Below are 17,481 nucleotides of genomic sequence, written 5' to 3'. Positions count from 1 at the left end.
TGCTGTATATTTATACCTGCTTACTGTATTTTCCATTCCATGCATCTGATGAAGTGGGTTATATCCCACGAAAGCTTATGCCCAAATAAATTTGTTAGTCTCTAAAGTGCCACAAGGACTCCTTGTTGTTTTTATAGATCTGTTTGACTCTCTGGAAGACAAATATATGAGCTAATCACAATACTGTTCACATATGCTTCCAGCAATGCAGTCCAAATGGCATTATGTTTATGAAAGATGTTTGTTTAAGGATTGCTGACTTTCCTAACAGTTCTACTTAGCAAATTTTGATCTCAGGCTCAGAGACTTTCCCTGTTTCACTGCTGAATGTAATCAGAAGTAGAAACTACCATTGACTGTGCCCATAGCTATTGTACCTGAGGCACAGGCAGCCCCACCTCTTGGGCTGATGTTGAGCAGACACATTCCCAAGTCCATATATGCTGGCCCATGTTAATTTTGTGCAACTTACTCAACTGGTCTTGAGTCAAGAAATCAAAGATACTGGCACATGAAGAGGGCTGTCTGAGCTCAAGTGACACCACCCGACTCATGTATACACACACGAGTGCGCACACACACCCGTGGGGGTGTTGTCCCCATACTCTGTTGGGTTGGTCATGAGCAGACTACCTCCTTGGTTACTACCTAACTCTGCTGTCCTTTACACATTTGGTCACTTTGCTCCTCTCACTGTCTTTCTTTGCCCATCAATCACCGGCCTTGCCTCTCTCTTCATCCTCCTACTCTAACTTTTGCTAAGCTGTAAACTTGCAACTTGCCTTCATTGTAAGTTTTGCTTGCTCTTCTGCCTTCTTTCCTCGACTTGGTCCTACTTCTCCTCTCTTATCCACTCTCTGGGCTTGCATCCTTGGTAGCTCTTTCCCACCTCAAACTCTCTCCCATCCTCTCTTTCTGCTCATCTTCTTAAATAAAGACAGCACTAACTTGGTGTGTGCCTGCCAGACCCTGTTCATCTTACAAGTATGTTTGATCCCTTTCGCCCATTCTTTGTCTGTTCTTTGCCTCTATAGACCAGGAGTGTAAACTTTCTTTAGCAAGGGCCAAATGATCTTTTCTCTCTGAATCCATGGGTCAGAGGTAAAAATGTCACTGGCAAGAGGCAAATTTCACATCCACGCTGTACCCCTACCTCCCACTTTTTTCAAATTTTCCCTCTCTCAGTCTCCATCTACTTTTAGACACTCACCTTCATCCCTCTCTCTCATCCTCTTCAGGGGCGTGCTTCCCCTCACCAGTCCTATCACACACTCTTATTGATCCCATTTGGGCACCCCCTTTCCAGGGGCACCGTGCTCCACCGTCAACTTTTTGGGCACATTGCTCCCTAACTGGGGGCCTTAATCCCCCTTTGGGCTCTGGTGTTGCAGGGCTAAGTCATGTCAGTAGATGTGGGGGGAGACTTTATTTTGAGGCTACCCTGCAGAGCAGCAGGAAACAGTGAGAGGGAAGAGACGCACCTGCTTTTGCATACGGCTGTTGCTATGGGGCTCAGAAGCCAGGCAGGGGAGAGATGCTGAGAAAAAGTGTCCTTTACAAGACTAGGTTTTGAGTCGTGGTGATTGCAGCTGCTGCTCAGGAAGAGCCAGGAGAAAGCTCAGTTGCTTTTGCCCCCTCAGGCATGAGTGTCACCCCTCAGTTTCTTCCACTCAGACCTCTACCCTTTTCGAAGTGCAGAGCTGTGGCCAATGACTTTGAAGTGTGGGGAAAGACTTGAGGGCTGGAAGAAAGTGTTCTGGGACCTGGGCCTGGCCCGTAGGCTATATTTGACACTCTGGCTTTAGGTTTGAAAGCTCTTTGGAGCAGGGACTGTATTTTCCTATACGGCAGCAAGCACAATGGGGACCCCATACTGTCTGTGGCCTTTGGATGCCACTGTGCATAAATGATGAAATACTAAATAAAAGCAATGGAATCTGGCAGGAACTCATCACTCTGTGCTTCCCTCCTTCACCTTTCTCCTCTCTTTCAATCCTGTACCCTACTTTGAAATCTCAAAGCTACTTCAGACATCAGACACCTTGATTTGTCAACTTCCTCATACCTCCTCACCTCCCTCCCAAATTCCTCCCCTCTCTGAACATCAGTTACTCTCTCCTCTGACTTCTTCCCTTCTTCATTCAAGTACATGGGGATTTCCCATATACAAAAGTGATACACACACACCCTCCTCCCTCTAGCTGTCAGCTCATCTCCATCCTCGCCTTTATTTCTAATCATCAATATGTTATGTGAGCAGGCTGCCTTGCTGCCAGGCTGAGTTCCAATGGCTGGCTTCTTGTCCTCTAGCTTCCTCCCCAATCACTTCCATTCTGGCAGATCACCCTCTCTCAGATCATCAAATCAGGTGGCTGAGGGTAGGAGTCACAGCCTGGAACTGCCAAATCTCTACTGAGCCCTGGTCTACACTAGGACTTTAGGTCGAATTTAGCAGCGTTAAATCGATGTAAACCTGCACCCGTCCACACAATGAAGCCCTTTATTTTGACTTAAAGGGCTCTTAAAATCGATTTCCTTACTCCACCCCTGACAAGTGGATTAGTGCTTAAATCGGCCTTGCCGGGTCAAATTTGGGGTACTGTGGACACAATTCGATGGTATTGGCCTCCGGGAGCTATCCCAGAGTGCTCCATTGTGACTGCTCTGGACAGCACTCTCAACTCAGATGCACGATTGTTTGCCGTTGCTCTGATGCAGGGAGGGGCGACTGACGACACGGCTTACAGGGTTGGCTTACAGGGAGCTAAAATCAACAAAGGGGGTGGCTTTACTTCAAGGAGTATTTCAGGCAGGACTTCACGGAGGGTTCCAGTAAGAAATGGTGCACCTAAGTTATTGTTCTTATTGGAACAAGGAGGTTAGTCTGGCCTCTGATTGATACATGGCTAGATTTACCTCGCTGCACCTTCTCTGTGAGTGACTGCAGTGTGACCTAGAGGAATGAGTCCCCTAGACGGGGGGTTGGGGGGGGGTTTGCAAATGAGTACAAAACAAATCTGGTCTATTTCTTGTTTTGATACACTCCATCTATCTTTTACATCTTTGGCTGGCAGCAGACAGTGCAGAAGGACTGCATGCCATCCACATCTCATGGCTGCTCGGCAGAAGATGGTACAATAGGACTGCTAGCCATCCTCATCTCTTGCCTGCCTGGCAGAAGATGATGCAATAGGACTGCTAGCAATCCATATCACCTGCCTGCTCACCATAAGATGGTTCAATAGGACTGACTGCAGGACTAAAGAGAATGACCTGATCAAGTCACTCCAAATTTAGTCCCTGCGCCCCTGTCTGCCCAGGCGCTCCAGATCGACCTCACAGAGGCGACCAGGGGCACCTCAGACTTGACGATGATGGCTACCAGTCCTATTGCACCGTCTGCTGCCACAAGGCAATGGGTTGCTGCTGCTGTGTAGCAATGCAGTACTGCGTCTGCCAGCACCCAGGAGACATACGGTGACAGTGAGCTGAGCGGGCTCCATGCTTGCCGTGGTATGGCGTCTGCACAGGTAACTCAGGAAAAAAGGAGCAAAACGATTGTCTGCCCTTGCTTTCACGGAGGGAGGGAGGGAATGGGGGCCTATGTACGATATGTACCCAGAACCACCCGTGACAATGTTTTAGCCCCATCAGGCATTGGGATCTCAACCCAGAATTCCAATGGGCAGCGGAGACTGCGGGAACTGTGGGATAGCTACCCACAGTGCAACGCTCCGGAAGTGGACACTAGCCTTGGTACTGTGGAAGCACTCCGCCGAGTTAATGCACTTAATGCACTTAGAGCATTTTCTGTGGGGACACACACACTCGAATATATAAAACCGATTTCTAAAAAACCGACTTCTATAAATTCGACCTAATTTCGTAGTGTAGACATACTCTGAGGCTATCCTTTAATAGAGCTGTTTATTAGAATCGTAGAATCATATAGTTAGAAGGGAAAGGAAGGGTCATCTAGTCTACCCCTCTGCTAAGATGCAGTATTGAAGTAACTCAGAAAAGTATCGAAAGGCATAATTATAGGGTGTGGCCATACACAATGAGATGTGAAACAGTGGCACAAAAGAGGCACTGTGGTGGTGTTCCAAGCTCTCCTGGCCAAACTTTCAAGTAACTGGAATCCATAGTATAAGTTCCTTTTAGCTAGACAGGCCTCAGAAACATTCATAGGCCTTCCCAGGTGAAGCACAGAGGACAAGTATTTCTAATATTTTCTCCTCATGGTTGTGCTAGGTGGATTATGCAGCTATTAAATCAAATTCCTTCCCATTCAGTAGCCCATTTCATACTTCTCTTCCACGTTTATAATAGTTTAAGTAAACAGAGGTAATATCTGAGAACTTGTGAGATTTCATGGCTATATCTCTTGGAAAAAGGGCACTCATTCCATTCTGTGAGGGATGAGCATGACTAATTTCAGCATATTCCCATAACTCTTATCTAGCTGTGAATGGAAAAAAATTAAGCAGATAACAACACGCTTAGCAATAGTAACACCATTGGCAATAGACCAGAGCAATTTGGCAGTGCTTCTCTGGAGATAATTTACCTCTTAGAATTCCCCAACATACTTTCCAATTTCTCTGTGAACAGTCAGAATTTAAATCATGTATTCCTTGTAGTCAGCTGAGAGGTTTTGCCAGTTTTTATTTGGGACAAGCAATTACATACACCTCTACATTTAAAATGAAGTTTAAGAATAGAGCTGGGTGATTTATTTTTTTTTTTTTGGCGGCAAATATAAATGTTGCTGTTAAATGCATTTTTCAGGGCTTCAAAAAACTATTCACAAATTCAGGATGAATTTGGCAAATAGTTTTAGCTGATTTTTTAAAATAAGTCCATGTTGACACTTTTGAAATGAACTGTCTTTGGCTCTTTAAGAGGGAGGAGGACGGGGCACTTGTAACTCATCAACTGACCTCAGCTTGGCTTAAAAGAGAGCAGCTGGGCCTTAGAGAGAAGAGAGACCTGGTAAGTCAGAGTTATCTGAATCAGTCAGGAGAAGGGTAGGTGAGAGCTGGCTGGAAGTGAAAGATTGGCTGCTAGAGTCAGGAGACTGTACGTGTTAGAAGATAATCATGTTATCTCCATACACTGTTTACAGATTATGTTCTATGGTGTCACTTTCTCCTTTTAAAATTAAAGTATTGTTTTTCCTTAATATCAGCTTCTTTAATTGTCACATTTACAGGACTCGCTCAGTCCAGCTGAAATGCCTCAGGCACTGGTAACAACATCATCTTGTTTTAACTTGATGCGATGTTCCTACCTGTGTTTAACCACTTACTAATTCTCCTATAAAATACATTTTCCCAGCCTTTTGGGATCATTCCTATCATGATAGTCTGCTCTGGCAAGAACAAAGGCTGTCCCTTGAAGATTTTGTTCCTTCCAGACCCCACAAAAATCTTTTTGAGCCAGTTCTGATCATTGTAACTCTTGCCTAGGAGAGAAAGATTGTCTAGTGGTTAGGGAAATAACCTAGGCCTTGGGAGACTTTATTCAAGTCTTTGTTCTGCCACAGACTTCATGTGTGACCTTGGGGAAGTCACTTAGCCTTTCTCTGCCTCAGTTCCCCATGTTTTGAGTGGGGGGAAAAATAGCACTTTCCGACTATACAGGAGTGTTGTGAGGATGAACATGCAAAGACTGTGAGGTGTTCACATACTACAGTAATGGGGCCCATATACATACCTCTCTCAAAGGGAAGTCTAAAATTTCATGAATGTAAATGATCACACCCATATTCACTGCTAAAATCTGAAAAGATATTTAAAACTGCAGTGGGTTATACTGAGTGTAGAGAAAACCTTAATAAATATAAGTCCAGGTGTCATAATTTTATATTCTGCAGTTATCATAAAAAGCAGACAGGTGGTAGAAAAATTATAGCCTCCTGGAATACAGTGATTGGTTGCTTTCCTTCCAGCTACCAGGTGTTTAAATGCTAGAGCAGAAGGCATTTGATCTTGCATCATTCAAGTTAGTAGGAGTTTTTCCTTTGATTTGGTTGGGAGCAGGTTTGGACCTCAGATGAGAGATCATAAGACCCAAAAGAAACCCTCAAAGTAAGATAAGAGTTTGGAGGGATTCAGTTTAGTCCCAGCAATGACATGCTGCTCCATCCCCAATTGGTATTTAAAAAGTAGCTGAGTCAATCACCTATTACATTCTAAAACAGCTTTCAAATAACAGTCTGGCTCTGTTTACTCTTCTTTGCACACAAGTACTCACGTGGATATGTGTACAAAGACCAGCCATTCCCCAAATATTTATGCCACAAATACCTGTTCGTGTCAGGACTCAGGGGTACAAACTGGGTCATACTGAAAAGCCACATGGAACTGAAATCAATGCTCTGAAGTATGTGACCTGTTCTAGTTCCAAGCTTATTGCAGACTGGATCTAACATGCATGAAAAAGTGGCTTATGGAAAGTTCCCTGATACAATATGACACAATGTCATAGTACATCAGCAGTTTAAAGAAATATTTTTTTCTTTTTCTTTTTTTGGGGGAAGCAAGTTATTAGTTTTCTGCTACAGACAAGCATCTATCCTAGTCATGTCAGAGAATAAAGGCTTGACAATGTCTTGTATGTGGCACAGATACAAATCTTGGGTTTCCAGGTATTCAAGAACCAAGCCATGTTAAATTGAATTACTTGGGCCAAATAATTATCTTATTATATCCCATACACCCCCTGCTGAAGTAAATGGGATTACATGGAAGTAAAGCAAAGAGAATTTAATTGACTGAACACCATTAATGGCTGCTTCTAGAACTAGTCCCTGAACCCACAAGAGGAGAGGCAATTCTTGGTTTAGTCCTCAGTGGAGCACAGGATCTGGTCCAAGAAGTGAATATAGTTGAACCACTTGGCAATAGCGACCTAATGTAATTAAATTTAACATCCTTCAGGGGTGGGGGGAATTACCAAAGAATCCCTCCATAATAACATTTACCTTCCAAAAGGGGAACTACACAGAAAAGAGGAAGCTACTTAAATGTAAATTAAAAGGAATAGTCACAAGAGTGAAACAGCTGCATGCTACATGGAAACTATTTAAAAAGACCATAATTCAAACTAAATGTGTACCCCAAATCAAAACAATGAGTAAGAGGACCAAAAAAATGCCATCAGGGCTAACCAGTAGAGTGAAAGAGGTGGTCAGAGGCAAAAAGGCATCATTTAAAAAATGGAAGTCAAATCCTACTGAGGAAAATAGAATGGAACATAAACTCTGGCAAGTATAATTAGTCAGGCCAAAAAAGAATTTGAAGAGCAACTAGCAAAAGACACAAAAAACTAATAGCAAAAAAGTGTTTAAGTACATCAGAAGCAGAAAGCCTGCCAAACAATCAGGAGAGCTACTGGACAACCAAGGCTCTGAAGGAGCACTCAAGGAAGAAAGGGCTGTTGCAGAGAAGCTGAATGAATTCTTTGCATTGGTCTTCACTGCAGAGGGTATGAGACATTCCCACACCTGAGCCAGTCTTAACCAGATGATAAGTCTGAAGAACTGTCCCAGATTCAGTAGTGGAGAACGTAAAAACATAAGAACGGCCATACTGGGTCAGACCAAAGGTCCATCTTGCCCAGTATCCTGTCTTCCAACAGTAGCCAATGCCAGGTGCTATGGAATGAACAGAACAGGTGATCAAGTGATCCATTCCCTGTCACCCATTCCCAGCTTCTGGCAAACAGAGGCTAGGGACACCATCCCTGCCCATAGTTTGGAACAAACTGATAAATTAAAGACTAATAAGTCACCAGTGGTGTTCAACCAAGAGGTCTAAAGGAACTGAACTATGAAACTGCAGACTTACTAACTGTGCTATATAATCTATCGCTTAAATCTACCTCTGTATCAGATATCTAGAAGATAGCTAATGTAATGCTGATTTTTAAAAAGGTCTCCAGAGGCAATCCTGGCAACCCAGTAAGCCTATCTTCAGTTCCAGACAAATTGGTCGAAATGATAGTAAAGAACAGAATTATCCCAATTGAACCTGATTTGTTGGGGAAGAGCCAATACAGCTTTTGTAAAGGAAAATAATGCCTCACTAATCTGTTAGACTTCTTTGAGGCAGTCAACAAGCATGTGCACAAAGGTGATCCAATTGATATAGCATTCTTGGACCTTCAGAAAGCCTTTGCAAGGTCCCACTCCAAAGATTCTTAAGCAAAGTAAGCAGTCATGAGATAAAAGGGAAGGTCCTCTCATGGATCAGTGACTCGTTAAAACATAGGAAACAAAGGGTAGGAATAAATCGTAAATTTTCACAATGGAGAAAAGTAAATAGTGGAGTCCAACAATGAACTGTACTGGGACCTGTGCTGTTCAATATATTCATAAATGATTTGAAAAAGGGGGTGAACACTGAGGAGACAAAATTTGCAGATGATCCAAAATTACCCAAGATAGTTAAGGCCAAAGCTGACTGCAAAGGATTATAACGGGATCTTACAAAACTGGGCGACAGGACAACCAAATGGCAGATGATATTCAGTGTTGATAAGTGCAAAGTAATGCACATTGGAAAAAACAATCCCAACTGTGATGTGGTCTAAATTAGCTGTTACTACTCAAGAAAGAGATCTTAGAGTCACCATGGATAGTTCTCTGAAACATCAGCTCAATGTGCAGCAGCAGTCAAAAAATCTAACAATGTTAGGAACCATTAGGAAAGGGATTGATAACAAGACAAGAAAATATCATAATGCCACTATATACATCCATAGTATGCTCACACCTTGAAAACTGCATATAGTTCTGGTCGCCCCATCTCAAAAATGATACATGAGAATTGGCAAAGATACAGATAAGAGCAACAAAAATGACTAAGGGTATGAAACAGCTTCCATAGGAGAAGAGATTAAAAAGACTCGGACTGTTCATCTTAGAAAAGAGATAACTAAGGGGGGATTTGATGGAGGTCTATAAAATCATGACTGGTATGGAGAAAGTGAATAGGGAAATGTTATTTACCCCATCATATAACACAAGAATCAGGAGTTAGCCTATGAAATTAATAAGCAGCATGTTTAAAACTAACATAAGGAAGTACTTCTTTACACAATGCACAGTCAATGAATTAACCATATCTTTAAGAGCAAGTAGCATGATTCGCTTTAAGAAGTTACCTCATTGTTGATGGTAGAGTCACTTGGAAAATTTCAAAAGGGTCAACATTTGGAGCTCGTGCCTCTATCCTCCCGCCCCCAATGGAAAAGAAATCAGTGGAAAATGTCTTCCATTTTCTAACTAGCTCTAGTTTTTTGAGCTCAAGCTTTTTTTTATTTTAAAGCATCAGAAAGGAGCCTGACTATGGGCATTGCAAATGTAGAGTGCTGTGAGTTAAACCCGCCTTCGTAGAGCGCAGTAGGGAAAGCGTGGCAACCTGTCCACACTGACAGCTGCAAGCGGAGTGGTGTGGCCACATTTGTGGCACTTGCAGTGGCATTGGGAGCGGTGCATTATGGGCAGCTATCCCACAGAGCACCTCTTCCCATTCTGGCGCTGTGGTTTGTGGGAAGCAGGCAGAGGGTGCGGGGCATTCTGGGTCCTGTCCCAACACCCCGTGATGCATTGGTTTGCATCCCAGCAATCCCTCTTCTTCCTTCCACATTTGGCCCCGTCTTTCAACATTTTTTGTACTGCGCGCTCTGTCTTCCCTTTTGATCTGCGGGAATGGAGCCCAAACTGCTGAGGAACATGCTGATGAGTCTCGCCAGCACATCACGTTTGCCAGTTGAGTCACTCCTTAAGATCCAAACTGACAGTGAAGACTCAGACGATGATATCGACTTGAGTAACGCATATGACAAGAGATTGCTTGTGGGATTCACGGACATGCTCATCACCATGGAATGCCGCTTTTGGGCTCAGGAAACAAGCACTGAGTGGTGAGATCACATCGTCATGCAAGTCTGGGATGATGAGCAGTGGCTACAGAACTTTTGGATGAGAAAAGCCACTTTCATGGGACTGTGTGAGGAGCTCGCCCCACCCTGCAGCGCAAGGACACGAGATTGAGAGCTGCCCTGACGGTGAAGAAGTGGGTGGCTATTGCAATCTGGAAGCTGGTAACTCCAGACAGCTACCGATCGGTCGCTAACCAGTTTGGAGTGGGGTAGTCGACCGTTGGAATCGTGTTGATGCAAGTTTGCAGGGCCATTAATCGCATCCTGCTTAGAAGAACCATGATTCTGGGTAACATGCATGACATTGTGGCTGGCTTTGCACAAATGGGTTTCCCTAACTGCGGAGGGGCGATAGATGGGACGCATATTCCAATTCTGGCACCAGACCACCTAGCCTCCGAGTACATTAATTGGAAGGGGTATTTCTCTATGGTTCTCCAGGCACTTGTGGATCACCATGGGCGTTTCATTGACATTAACTCAGGCTGGCCCGGGAAGGTGCATGATGCACGCATCTTTCGGAACACTGGCCTGTTGAGGAAGCTGCAAGCTGGGACTTTTTTCCCAGACCAGAAGATCACTGTAGGGGAAGTCAAAATGCGCATTGTGATCCTTGGAGGCCCTGCTTACCCTTTAATGCCGTGGCTCATGAAACCCTACAGAGGGAGCCTTGACAGCAGCAAGGAGCGGTTCAACAACAGGCTGAGCCGGTGCAGAATGACTGTGGAGTGTGCTTTTGGTCGTTTAAAGGGCAGATGGCACTCTCTGTATGGGAAGCTGGACCTGGCCCATGACAGCATCCCCATGGTTATATCCATGTGCTGTACCCTCCATAACATTTGTGAAGGGAAGGGTGAAAGATTCACGCAGGCATGGAACTTGGAAGTTCAACACCTGGAGGCTGAATCTGAACAGCCAGAGAGCAGGGCTATTAGAGGGGCCCAGCATGGGGCTGCAAGGATTAGGGATGCCTTGAGGAGCAATTTGAGGCTGAAAGCCACCAGTAATGTTTGGTGCCCTGCACGGGAGTGAAGTGCAATGGTTCCAATGTTAGTAGGAATCTGTGTTTGTTACACTGACTTGCAGTGCCTGTTTCTTTCCTGGGCTAAGGTATCTTTTACTTTATGCAATAGTAAAGAATGTTTTCAAAGCCAAAAATCCATTTATTGAAAAGAAACACAACTGCTTGGGAAACAGAAAGGGCAAGGGGGTGGGGTGGGGAATGGTACAATCACAGATTTGTGTATGTCCTGTTATCATACTCAGTCTTCCTGTCTGGAGTGCTGTGCAAGGAGTGCTGCACTTCAGGCTAGCTAAAATGCATAGTGATTGGGGTTGAGTGCAGTGGGTAAGGGTCATAGTTTTGAGGGCTGGATGGTGAAGCTACAGGTGTTGCAGGCAGCTGGTGGCGATAAGAACCCGGATGTTGAGGAAAGTGGGTTGGAGGTGACATTGGAGCACAAGGAAAAGAGTTTTGGGACAAGGGCTGGGCGGGGGGTGGTGGGGGGGCGGTAGTGCTCCACCTGCATGGCTATGAGTGCCTCCCTGGATCGAGTCTACTTGGCACTCCATGATGCTTATCAGCCGATCCATACTTTGCTGATGGAGCTCTGCGCTTTTGTGTTGGCGCTCCTCATTCTGCTGGCGAATACTCCTTTCACTCTGCCTCCATTCCTGTGCTTTTAGATTATCGTTAAGGGACTGCTGCATTACTTCATGTAGCATGTCTTCTTTGCTTCTCCGTGGCCTCTTCCTAATTCTTTGGAGTCTTTCGGCCGGTGATAACATGGATGGTTGAGATCTCAAGGTTGCATCTGTAAAGGCAAAATGCAACACTTAACAGAGGCAGCATTGTTCACACCAGACAGAGCAATGACTCCCCCGTACTTAAGGGCAAGCACAGTCCACACAATAGCATATTTTGCCCATCCCAAAGCGAGCACACATAACCCCCAGGAGCCCCAAAATGGTGAGTAAGCAGAGGGTCAAGGGGGACTGATTGTTTCACAGCTGTACTGTCCTCTGGGTTTTTGTGCCTTGGGGAGAGCCAACAGTGGTAGGGGGCCTCAATACTGAACACTCTCCCCACATTTTCCACAGGAGTTCATCCTGGAAGATATCTCGCTGCTGTGGGTGACCTGGGAAGCAAGGGAGGGTCTTCTACTACAATGTGACTTCTGCCCTGGCCCATACGCAGCTTGCCTGTGTGCAGCAATTGTCCCCCCACCCCTCACGGCACAGTGGCGCGGACATGTTAGCCTGACTGGGACAAGGACCACAGTGGCTCTCCCAAGAAACCTGTGCAAGCACATTGCCCAACTTCTGGATGAGACCTTTGAAGAGATCACTGAGGCCGATTACCACGATGTGAGAGAGCACATTAACGCCCTATTTTGCATCTAGGCATGCACGCAGCCCTAACCCTCCTCGCCCCAAGAGCTTGCACCAAACAACTTCCTTCCCAAAATAAAAGCCGCTTACCATGAACCTCCTCTGGTGTTTGTCCTTCCCCAAGCACCGGCCACCGAGACTGGCTACCTTCCTCCTGGCTTGAGAACAGCTCCTGGCTACATGCATCTAGGGATTCCGGGGTGTCTTCCTCCTCCTCAGCACTCTCGCTCCCACTTTCCTCCTCCTCCTCCTGCCTTGTTGCACTGGGCTCTGAAGTGTCCATGGTGGTCCTCAGAGTGGAGATGGGGTTGCCCCCAGGTATTGCATCCAACATTTTGTAGAAACGGCAGGACGCAGGGGCAGCACTGGAATGGTGGTTTGCCTCATGGGCTTTGCGGTAGGCATTCCGCAGTTCCTTCACTTTAACCCTGCACTGCTGTGTGTCACAGTCATGGCTCCTTTCCATCATGTCCCTTGATATCTGTCCGAAGGTATCGTAATTCCTATGGCTGGAGCGCAGCTGGGACTGGACAGCTTCCTCCCCGCAAATACTGATGAGGTCCAGCACCTCGTCATTGCTCCATACTGGGGATCACCTGGCACGTGGAGACATGGTCAGCTGGAAAGATTCGCTGAGAGCACTCCACACCTGGCTGAGCAAACAGGAAGGGGATTTTCAAAATTCCCAGAGAATTTAAAGGGCGGGTCTGACAGTTGGTCACCTGAGTGCACGGCCGTAGAGTTCAAAGTGATGACCAGAGTGGCTAGAACAGGCATTGTGGGACACTTCTGGAGGCCGATCAGAGCGCCCTAACAGACCAGGATGTCCACACTGGGGCTGTAGTGCTCCAACAGGGGCACATCAAATGTTATTCCACTCGCCAATGTGGAGTACCAGGAGCGCTCTAGCAGCGGAGTCCAGGCGCTCTACGTGCCTTGCCAGTGTGGACGCATCATGAGTTAGGGCACCCAGGGCTGCTTTAATGTGCTCTGACTCACAAGTGTAGCCATGCCCTTAGATTAACACAAATAACAAAACCAAAGGCTTGCTTTTCTTATCACTACTGAGTTATGCCTAAAACACACTGAGCTGTCAGGTCTCCTAGGCGAGGTTAATTACATGGTACCGGTTTGATGAGCAAGTCAGGTCCTCCTAAATACTGCAGGAATGATCAAGATGCCAGTAACAGCAGCAAGACTGGAGGAACAAACATGCTAAGGAAAGACTCTTGGGTCAAATTAACAAAAGGCTCATCTTGGTTTCATACACATTTCACTTGTACAAATATGTACTTGCAGTGATGAGCTGCCAAAATCTTAACAACCGGTTCCCTATAAAAAGTTCTGATTTAAGGGATGTGCCACAGTATGTATTTTTTGTACCTTTTTCCATAAGAAGTGGCAATGCATTGAGTCATTGGGAGTCATACTTAACAATAAAAAAAATAAAAAGCATTTTTACACGTTTATTACAATAGAAACAAAGTATTGCTTTCTTAAATGGATTTGAAAAGAAGAAAATATAAAGAAGAGATGCATGAGTAAGCAAACGATAATATTTAAGAATGAAATGCCTATTATTCTTGTCTTTTAAAATATTACATGTGAACTACTTACGTTATTAAAAATAAAAAATGTAATATATTCATGTTGAAGTATACAATGCAACAAGCAATATTTTAAAGAATAAGTAAATTATTTATTACTAATTAGGTAGTAATTTCCAAATGGCTTCGTGATCTTCTCCTTAATCTTTGGTGTTGGATACACGAACTCTGGTATCTAATGCGGATTGATGACTTCTCATCCATGCTTTAACATATGGTATTGGGTTCCAGGAACTTAGTGGTTTTCCCAACAAATTGATGGTCATAAAGCTTGAGATATGTGTAACTGTTAAATTCACCCTTTTATCACTACAAATAATATTCATCAACGAAAAAGCTCTTTCTGCTTCTGCAGAACTAATTGCAATTGTGTTCATAATTTGCTTTGCTTTCCTTATTGTTTCCGGATCAGGAAGATGTTTTGATTGAATGTTATTCTCTACATAGTCACGAAAATCATTTAAATCGACTACAAATTTTATGAATTTGTTTAATTCATGCACTTTTTCTTCTCCTGATTTCCAAGGTAACCTGACTTCTTCAATATTCCATGAAGTGGGATCCATAACATTAAATAATTCAACTATTTTAGGTGTATTACTAGAATGACCTAAATTATCTTCTTTATATTAAATGTGATTTTCGTATAATAATCTTGCCTTCATTTTTTCAATAATACACTCTGTTACGTTGTCTCGTAGCAGTGATTTAAACCTTACATTATGTTCAAACACTCTATGCATTTAAAAAGCACCACTTTCTATCATTTCATTAATTTTATTTTCATGTATACCAAAACTATCTTTTAATTGTATGAAAAAAATCAATCGTTCGTTTGATTAGCTTATCTGCCTTTGTTAAACTCAATTGTCTTGCTTGCAGTGCATTGATAATAATGCAAGTTCATCCAAAATGTCAATCATTAATGCCAAGTCTTTTAAAAATTCTTTGTTTTTCAATCTTTTTTCCATGCCAGAAAATTTCTTATTTTTGGAAAAATAAATATAAAGAGCTGGATAAGCTCTCCAGATCACTTTGACAGCTCTAAGGCTACAAGAAGCCCATTGTGGACCAAAAACACGGCCTATTTTGATTATTTCAATAAATAGTTCTTCAGAAACTTGTTTAAGTTTAAACTGACTTTTATTTGACTGATGAAAAATTGCATAAATCTTGTCCAAAAATATCTTGAAATGGCTTATTTCATTGATATCATTTATAGCATCATCTAAAGCAGTTGTAGCTGATGATTCAAACAATGCCAAATTATAATGTTTGGAAAATCTTGAATGAGTCTTGTAGCAACTCCAGATTTATGTCCAAGCATGGTGCTTGCGTCATAAGAACAAAATCCGATTAAATTTTTCTTTAAATATTTTGTGTCAAATCCTGTATCGGTTAACATATTTCTGAAAGCATTGTAAATATTTTCTGCTTTTGTTGATTTTAATTCCACTGAATTGAGAAAAATTGATGAAGAATCTTCTAATTCACATTTTATAAGAATTACAAGCACAGTTTTACTTGAAATTGTAGAAGCTTCATCAATAATAATACAAATATTTGAATTGTTTTCAATGATTTTATCAAAATTTTGTTTTCTTATTAATTCAGCAATATGCTCTATAATTCTGATGGCCAAAAATTGAGAAAGTAGGCAGTTCCCTAAATCAGTTTCATTCTTAATTTGTAGCTCTACTTCATCCTCCATATCTAACATTGGTTGGTTTCTTTTTACTAAGCTGTAAACTATGTTGAAAATTTTGCTGGTTATTGCAATATTTTTTTCAGTAACTTTATCAATCACTGTAGTGAGAGGTTCTTTTTTAGATTCATTTAAAATATTTATAACTCTCAAATGAGAGCTTGATTCGAAATGTTCCTTCATTTTTTTTCTTAATGAAGCTTGCTGAACTTTTTTATCAGTTCCAGATGCTTTAATAGTACACTTTTGCCATTCCAAAGAAATGTGTAAAGATTTTCCTCCAAAGACCCCCAAATGTGACATATTTGCACAGTGGGAACAGCCAAGTTTTTTGCCTTCAATTATCAAGCTATTATATTTCTTTAAAAAATATTGTGCCTGCTCGGAAGTCCAATAATTGGGTACTACATTTTCACAATCACGTAAATCCTCTTCCATTGCAGACACATTTTCAGATGATTCAACATTTAAGATATTTTCATTGCCAAAATTATTGTCATTGGCGTTTTCAGTATTTAAATCCTTATTTTCACTACTAGAACTACTGATTAATGATTTTGTCATTTTATTGGAAAATCAGTCACTAATGCTTTTCTGGCTTTTCATTATGAAGGGTAAATAATATTGAATAGAAAACTTTAATCTTCGAATAACAGTCCAGTTAGTATTACACACCGAAATATCACACGCAATTTACTAGAAACAAACAGACCGACTATGATTCACTGGTCGTGTTGAATTGTATAGAAAACAGTTGAGCAAGTGCACGAACGAGGCAAGTGCAACCCCTGTTAATAAAATAATAAACGAGATGTTTGTCTTGCGTCAGGACGAACTTGGATGGACCGAGTCGCAGCCTGAGACATTACATGCGCACGCGCATAGCAACATAAATCTTGAACTATCTGTCGTACAAACGGCTCTTTAACTGCTAGAATTCCGCATCCCTTTGCATTTGAAGTTTATTTAGTACACCGTATTACAAGTCTTCATTAATTTAAGGTTTCCCGTGCCAGTTATAAATTTTACATTTACCTGAGCCCTCCACGTAACCCCAGCATGACAGCAGGCTAAGCGGGGCCGATGGCCAGGATCCCATCTGGCAAGGGGCCGGCGGCTGGAACCCCAGACTGTCAGCGGGCTGAGCGGAGTGGCAGACAGAACCCCAGACCGGCAGCAGCTCACCTGCCGCAGCTCTGGGGTTCTGGCCGCCGGCTCCTGCCAGCTAGGGTCCCAGCCGCCGGCCCCGCTCAGTTCTGTTCACCCAGGCAGGCAGTGGGCTGAGTGGGGCCAGCGGATCCCGGCTCGCAGCAGCGTGCCAGTAAAAATCGGCTCGCCTGTCGCCTTTGGCGGGCGTGCCGCAGGTTGCCGACCCCTGCCCTATTATTTTCTACACCATTTTATAAGATTAAGATTATTCGTTTTAAGATCATTTTATAACATTTGTTTTCCTAACAATTTTTAACATCCGGTTCTAAAACTGCTTCAAAATTTAGCAACCGGTTCCCGGGAACCGGTGCGAACCGGCTCCAGCTCACCACTGTTACTTGCATGTGTAGCTGCCCAGCAGGGCTGGCCTTACAGTGAGGTGAACTGAGGCGACCGCCTCAGGTGCCAGACTTTGGGGGTTGGGGCGGGTGTGGAAAATTGTGTCTGTTGCTGGTGCATATGTATTCTCTCTGCTCTAGATGCACAGAGATGGAGTGCTGTGCTGGAGGAAGGAGGGCACAAGAGACATAACAGGCAGGCAGGAGAAAAGGTGAGAGGGAATAACAGAAAGCAGCAGGAGCTGCAGGGAGAGAGAGGAGGGGGAGCCTCTTAGGTACC

The 17,481-nt window shown here is 43.5% G+C and overlaps 1 pseudogene; it reads right to left on the bottom strand.

Moving 5' to 3' along the window:
• Window positions 1-14,747: 14,747 nt before the first annotated feature.
• Window positions 14,748-16,218, bottom strand: LOC144264922 (E3 SUMO-protein ligase KIAA1586 pseudogene; annotated as a pseudogene).
• Window positions 16,219-17,481: the final 1,263 nt, after the last annotated feature.

This window comes from Eretmochelys imbricata, chromosome 5 (assembly GCF_965152235.1).
Source record: "Eretmochelys imbricata isolate rEreImb1 chromosome 5, rEreImb1.hap1, whole genome shotgun sequence".
NCBI classification, from domain to species: Eukaryota; Metazoa; Chordata; order Testudines; family Cheloniidae; genus Eretmochelys; species Eretmochelys imbricata.
Note: the sequence above shows the minus strand (reverse complement) of the source record. Positions and strands in the feature narration are given on the sequence as shown.